Raw genomic sequence first — 8,039 nt, forward strand, 5'->3', positions numbered from 1 at the left:
ATCCTTGTACACACATTAACCGGAGAAGTATTAAATAACACTGAATTCAATGTTAAGGCTCCCCACATAAGTGGTCACAGCACTGAGCTTGACAGAGCTCAAGAAGCGTTTGGACAACACACATCGACACATGGTTTGATTTTTTGGATGATCCTCTGGGGACCCAGGAGTTGGACTCAATGAATTCTACATCAATAGTACTTTAAAGTGATAAGAGGGCCCAAAGCAATTCGTATTTCTTCAATTAAAACTGTTACTTCCAAGAACATTTGAATGCAATGAAGGAAAAACAGAACAGAAATTCATCAGGTATTTGGAGCAAGCAGTCTCAACTATACTAAGGACATACTGAAAAAAATCATTTTTATGGACAATTTTCTGTTAGAGTACTAATTTGGCTGAATTTTAGCCATTATTTGCACTTAGAATGACTATTAAATTTAATTTATAACTGGGCTAATAAGTTCTCACCTCATTTCTAACAATGTCTGGAACAGTTCCAGTAAGTAAAATCAGTTACCTCTTGCTTAGATAACAGTGTAACAAAAGACTTTATGCCATCAATTTGCCCATAAACTACACTAAAGTTAGTCAACTCTTTTAGCGTTGCAGTTTCTTATGAATTATAGCTGCATAAAAAAAGCATTTTAGCGTATCTTCAGCACTGTTTGATTGGAATCATGTGAGAATTGTGTAAATAGGAACAGTCTCAGGCTAAGCTATAAGGAAAAGAGTAACACGTGCTATTGTGACCATAGGTCTCAAGGGCAAAAGAAAATACAGGTTATCTACTTCTTAATGACCTATTAATATTGTCCCATTATTTTGTTAGTTCTGCACTCAGGAATATATTTAAGCAATTATCTAGATTCAAGTACATTAATAGCCTCATTAAATTCCGTGGGCCTGTTCTCATACTAGTGATTTTAAACATACCCTTCATTTGGGGCCAGAGAGAAGTCAGCACAGGGCAGTTATGAAAGTACAATACTGAGAATAATTTTATTATGTCAATGGCAAGACATTCAACAAGGTGAGCAAATTATGGGTGGAAAGGAAGCTGTAGTGGATCCTGATTACTGTCTAGGAGGTACAGCTGTATTAAAGTAGCAACACAGGAAATACCTAAAACAAGAAATATACAGGCAATGAGATTTTATGCTACAAGCAATTTATATATGCAACATGGTAAGCTTACTTTTTCCTTCAACCAAGAATGGATGCAATCTGATAATTATTTCAAAAGAAAACCACATTCCTTAACTATCCTGCAGCATACTACATGATTAATCCAGTAAGAAAAGCAGACAAGAAGAGTTTCTCGATCCCGTGAAGTTAAAATGAAAAATGTGACAAGACAGGTGTGAGACAAAAGAGCAAGCATCAGGATAAAAAAGATTTATAAATGAAAATCACCAAAAACAGTAGAGAATATATACATTTTTAAGTTTTTTTAGAATGAAGGAACTGTGATAAGCTGTATGAACTGTTTATTTTTTTTTTAAACACCTGTTCTTCCAAAACAAATTTTCCTTTGTCCCTCCTACTGTAACATCTGTTTCTAATAATCCAGAACTGCATGCATTTAAAGAAAAATTATTCTAAGGAGAACAATGATCCTTATCTTTTTACTTATATATTCTCACATAATAATCCCTCAAGGATATTGCAACCATGGTATGTCTTCTAAGTGGCAGTTGGTAGAATGAAAATAAAAATGCCAATTAAGCATTTTATAGCAAAAAGAGCACTTACAGAAAAAAATCTAGAGGCTCTTTGGGATGGGGTGTTTGTTGATAAATTCACAGCACAGTTGGACACAAGCAATGCAAGCTCAAAACTAGAGCCATTTTAGCCCTAGCAGTCCTGAGTAGTATGAGGAACTTAAAACAATGAGAAGCGGTCTCAGGTATGGGTAAAGCTCAACCCCAGACTCCTAATTATGTCCCAGCAGAACAGAAAAATAACAGGATTATAAAAGCACATGTAGCGACAGGACTTCTCACAGAATACCCAGGTAAGGTGAAGAAACATACTTTTTTTTTTTTTTTTTTCAATGTTTGTTCACATGCACTTATGGGTGACTGTTACCAGTATATACCTAACCTGCCTAGATTACAAAGATTTCACAGGAGAATAGCAACTGGGAGAAAATAACCTTTGAGAGAACTGTATCATGCCCAGTAGTGCTCACATAGCATAGTGCTTAGAGAAGGTGTGTACACATCATGGGAATACAGACATTCATCAGTGATGCTCTGAAGTTGCCTGTATTCTCTGGAAGGATGTTCAGGTCACTGATTTAGCTTGACCTCTGCAGAAAAGGTTTAATACAATCCTTCTATTCCGTGCAATGGTCTCTGAGTCTTGGTAAATTATGGGCCTTCTGCCATGGAAACAAAGAGCTTCTCCCAAAATGGCTTTATCCTAAAGAGCTGGAAATAGAAAGCACTCCAAAACATACAGTGTGAATTGATTTTTTTTTACTCAGACTGCTTAAGATTTAGACATAGAGTGAACTGAAGAGTTTTTTGATTTCAATTCAATTCAGCGATAGCTTTAGAAATTAACTGGGTATACATCCAAAGGGAGCCTGGAAAAACAACACGTATGGAGGCAAGTTTATGACTTGAATCTAGAGCTCACCTAGCAGAGTCAACAGCCACCAAAGAAACCACCTTCATCTCACCACTGAGAAGAGGACCATGACTCTTAAAGACTTCCTCATGAGAGCTGAGCACCAGGCTATAATTCCATTAGCACTACAACATTTCATTCAACTCCATAACAGCTGAAGCTGTTGAGCAAATAGTACAGAAAACCAGCAAATGTGTCTTCCCATGAAAGAAGTTCCATCTCATTTCTTACCGACTTCTCAGATGTGAGCAAAAATCCAATTCTTACCCACAAAAATGTTCATGTTTCTAACTTCTGCCTGGGGCAGTCTGATTTTTCTAATGGCTTGAGCTTTCCATTTACTCTCAGCAATTGTTTAAAACATCCTGACAAAGTCATTTACTGTACTGTTACACTTTGAGTCAAGTTCATCAATATTTTTCTTTACTACTTCTCAGTGTTAAGCTAGCCTTAGTCAAATAAAATATATTCTCAATCTGGTAGAAGATTTTAGCATTTTTGGCAAAAAAATACTGCCTAGAACAGCCTAATTACTATTCAGGTGCTTAAATCCAAAGTTTAATTCCCTAGAACACTATTCAGCTACCACTTAAAGCATTAATGCCTTAAGTTTGCATTGGTACAGGTTCTCCAAGAAGCAAAACCCAAACATTTTGTGACTAGAACAAACCAATGTGTTCTTTGTTGGTTCCCCCTGGCTCCCCAGTCTCAGTTTTTTCAGCTGATATTTTGCAAAATCAGAATGAATTTCCATGCAAATCCATCTCTACACATATAGGCATTTTTGAGCAGTGCAAACAACACCAAAAACTGCTTCCAAAGGCTGGACCTCTCCTACTCTGCTGATTTCTTTAATTACTAAGAAAAGTTATAGGCATCCAATTTCTTGCACAGTGGTTTACAATTTTGAACACTGAAGTACAGCAGACATTATTTTTGTTTCCTGTGCTGCAGATGCCATGGCTCTTAAATCCTGAGTGTGGTGTATGCATAAGCTGAATCCATACATTCTTCCTGGTTTCCACAGGAACCAGAAATAGCAGAAAATCTGTTACTCAGTGAGGAAAGACACCTATACCCATCTATTTATCCATGCACTCACATACGTTCATGCATTAGGATATTTAATGTATGGCTATGGACTGCAGTCGTTATGGTGAAGTGCAGATTTCCTACCCTTTCTCTTCATATGCCTACATAACCGGACATTACCCTAAACCTAGGACTGATTGAACCTTTGCTACACATATACACAACTCGATGCCCAGTGCTGCCTGTTAAAGACGCATGGAAGTTCTGTAAACAGTCTATCATAGATGCTTCCGAAGTTAAATTTTATTCCTCAAATCAAAGCAGAATCTGAGGGCTGGTTTATCAGGATGTTAGGCCAATGAACAATTGAACTTTTTTTTTTCCAAGCCTTTCAGTGTCCTGTATCTACAGTAATCAATGCTCATAAACTACAGTGGATGGAAGACATCTGTTTTCTCATTCACAGCATTAATACTAAAATAAAAACAGGTATGGAAATATCTTTTCTATTCTGGAGCTTAAGCAGCCTTATCCTTTTAGGTTTATTTGGAATATTTAACTGCAAAATCTACTATTTTTAATCTAGAAGTTTTTAAATAAGTATGAACTGCACTCACTAATATTTATGTACAATCTGTTCAGCACTGAAAGTAAACCTTTGTAGTTATCATGGGAGCCAAATATTCCTAGATCTGCCATAGAATTAATGTGCAACTGTGTGCAAGCTGTTTAACATCTACCTTCTCTGATTCAGAACCTTAAAATCGAGCTAAACTCCACTCTCACATGTGTTGAGAGAAGGACTTCATTAACCTTTACACAAAGCGCTCCAACACCCTGTATGAAGAACAAGCTATATTCTTGAATATTTACACAGACCCCAATGTTAAAGCAGGAAACGCACTGTATAAACATACAAGACAGTCCGATCTGGTTTACTCCCTAAAATGGGCATGCACCAGGGAAGCATGCTCACTGAAAACCAACAAAGCCTTCCCAACTCTAAAGCTAGCTTTTATCAAGATACAAACCAAACAAGATGACTATTTGAATGAGAAAACTTAGATCTGATGGCTACCCCAGTGTGTAAGAATAGTTTCCTGGTCTCATGAATTGTGCTTATTTTACTATCAAACAAAGGGGAGGAGAGGATATATAAAGCAATGAAAGCTACACCTAAACAAAACTGTATGACCAAATTCTAGTTTCCATGCTACTGTGTAAAATGCTGTAACTTTTAGAACTGCTGACAAAATAGTCCAAATTCAATGAATTTGACAGAAATTCAGTATGTATTTCTGTAGGTCACTTGAGTGGGTGAGGCTGCAAAGCGCCAACAAATCAAGGTTAGAAAATAAAATCAGAACACATCTGTTTAAAAAAAACATCACAGTGAGTTCCCTCCTTCTTCTTAGGCAGGTACATATTTCAAGCTGTGGGGCCCCTCAAGGACCTACTTTTATAATAACTCTTACAAAAGATGGGCTACGGAAGTGACTCAAGCTCCTCCGACACTACAAGCTGCAAACTGAAAATAAAACTTTAACACCAGAAAAGCAATGTTATGTCAGACAAAGGTCATGAGAGACAATATTCTACTTCTAAGAGTGGCAGTAAGTAATTTTAAGGTAAAAGTTCTCAAACCCCATTAGATTTTAAATCGGGAAACTCTTCTACCTCTCTACTTTTGGCCTAGGTACTTCCTGACTTAGATGATGTTTCTATAAATTTAGCAACCCTTGACAGATCTTTCTTTAACTCATTTTTTGAATTAATCTGAACTTCTAACGTCCATCGTTTCTTTCACTAGGGTATTCCACAGCTGAGTTATTTGTTGCATAGGGAATCCTGCCTCTTTGTTTTGAAACTGGCTCTCACTATCATAACATGATCCACCTCATTCATGTACTGAACAACTGAATCCTGTTTGTTTTTCATTAGGTTTTGTGTACACCTATCAGATCACAGTTATTTTAGTACATACTCCCAACATAGTTAGAAGCCATCTAACTCATGAAACCAAGGAAAGGAACATGTAATTCACTTTCTAGCACTACAAGGAAATGTGTCACTATTGTGTCAGCAATTCAAATTAGCCCACAGTCCCCCAGTGCCAGCACCAACCACTGCTGGTCACATGCTGTAGCAGAACAATGACTGTTTTCATAGCCCATTGGAATGACCCTTCATCAGAAGCCTTGATTATCTGAACTATTTGTAGCTACTGAGTTGTATTTATTACTTGGTTGATTTTATTCTTCAGATTGTTTTCTGCCAGATGAGATACAAATACAATCAAATTGCTTATCACAGAATTCACTCATTTTTCTAAGTAGAAGGTGGTTGTTAATAATTGATCTAGCTGCCTACTTGCATTCCTTGATGTACTTAGGAGCTCTGATTTAAATCCGGATTCAAAACAAATGCAGGATGTAAGTCCTTTAGTGTTTCTTTTACCATTAAGAAACACTACGCTACCTCCATGTAAAAAGCAACTTTTAATTTTTGCTGCAAATTATAAAACACAAATAAGACATGATCACAAGGGCATACTAACTGGCTCCTCAAGCACAGATCAGAAAGCTGAACCCTGTGCTTTATGCTGTTTAATGCAAAACAGCGATCAGCATATTGACATATCTTACCATTATTTAGTATTGGAATCTAACACATTCTGTAGGTAAAGCCTTGCAATAAAGTATTTCTACTCCTGCACATTTGTTGGGACTAATATGGTTAAGAATTTATCTGTAGTTACAGAAATGTCTGTTTGCTGATGTAACCCCATTAGATGTGCTTCAAACTTTCAAAAACATTAAGAGGAAAAACCCTGGGGTATTTGTTTTATTAAGAATTACATAAGTAATAGGTAGTAGGCTACACTTGTTGTCCTTCATCAACTGGGATCAAAATGTTAGTAAAGTGTTAAAGACAAGGAATTCCAGTTCCAAGGTTACCAGAACAGATAGGCTTGTTTTCCTGAGAAAGACAGATTTTAAGTAATTAGGCAACTAGAAATGGAATGGCATTGATAACTCTGCTATTAGCAGCTCAGCAATATATTTTGCTGACAGCAAAGCTACATCAGTAGCTACCTGTAGCATGGAGCATCACAAAGGAAAATCTTCCAATAGTGTAGAAAAATGTTGCTGGAAGAGCAACTTCCTTGAATTCATAATGTCAGAAATACAGCTGTGTAATGAGAAGTTCTTTAACAATGCACATCACTAAAGGATATTGTTCCTAGCCAAGTTTAAAGTATCCGTTAAGCTTCAACCATAGTGCAATCACCAGTTTTTCAGAGTAACGCATCCCGTAACTGAAAATAGAAATTTATAAAAAACACTTCAAAAGGCCTCCATAAAGACTAGCATTATATTTCTATTTCAAATATTCTAAATTATAACTAAGATCCAAACAACAGATGAGTTCAGAACAGACTGTTCTGAAAGTAAGCTCTACATGCTTATTAAGAGCCTTGCACACACATACCTTAGCTATTTCCTCTTACTCATATATATCATATGAACGGTTTCAAAACACTTCATCACTCATCCAGAAAACAACACACAGCACTTGCAAGACATTTCAAAATAAGTGACAGCATAATTTTAATAATAGTTTTTTGGCTCACCATTAAAACGTATCTTCCCTGAAGTATACCGTGCATTCACAAAAAAAATCTACATGTTGTTACACCCACTCCCATCTAAAGTGTTTTTCTGCATCTCTTGCTGAAGATGACTGTCCTTCTGCTATCATCTTTTCCCCAAACCAAAATACAATTTTCAAAACCAAAATTAAATAAGAAGAGAAATATGAGACAGAAAAATACACTTTTTCCTAAAATTTTATCCGCAACTTCACAGGGTTGGACATGGAACACATCCTGGTAAAAACGTAACTGCTACATTAACTGCTAGAGTTATCCTGTTCAAGTTAGGACTATTCTTTGCCTTCCATTTTTAAGTCCAGTGTCTTATTAAGCACTTTAGCAATGAAATACACAATCACAGTGTCTACAATTATTTTTGTCTATGAACAAGAGAGAAGTACCAATGTTGAAGAAAGGAACGTTTCAGAGACAGTTCACTCCAAGGTATTTGTTCTAGATCCTGTGCTACCAACTCCTCTCCTTTTGCTGTTCCTTCTTCCATGATGGATTAAAAAGCATCAAGAGGCAGGAATGTGTAAGGAAACAAAACGTCACGCCAACAGTGAAGCTATGTTTATTGCAGCTCACTACCCGGCTTCTGGCAAGTAAAGACCATTTACTTGCTTTTGTTCAACTCCCTGAAACACTAAGTATTTATGTAAAATGCTTGGTATTTATTCACTTATCAGAAAGCTTATTTACTTTTAGTTTGTTT

Source organism: Oxyura jamaicensis, chromosome 6 (genome assembly GCF_011077185.1).
Source record: "Oxyura jamaicensis isolate SHBP4307 breed ruddy duck chromosome 6, BPBGC_Ojam_1.0, whole genome shotgun sequence".
In the NCBI taxonomy this organism is placed as follows: Eukaryota; Metazoa; Chordata; class Aves; order Anseriformes; family Anatidae; genus Oxyura; species Oxyura jamaicensis.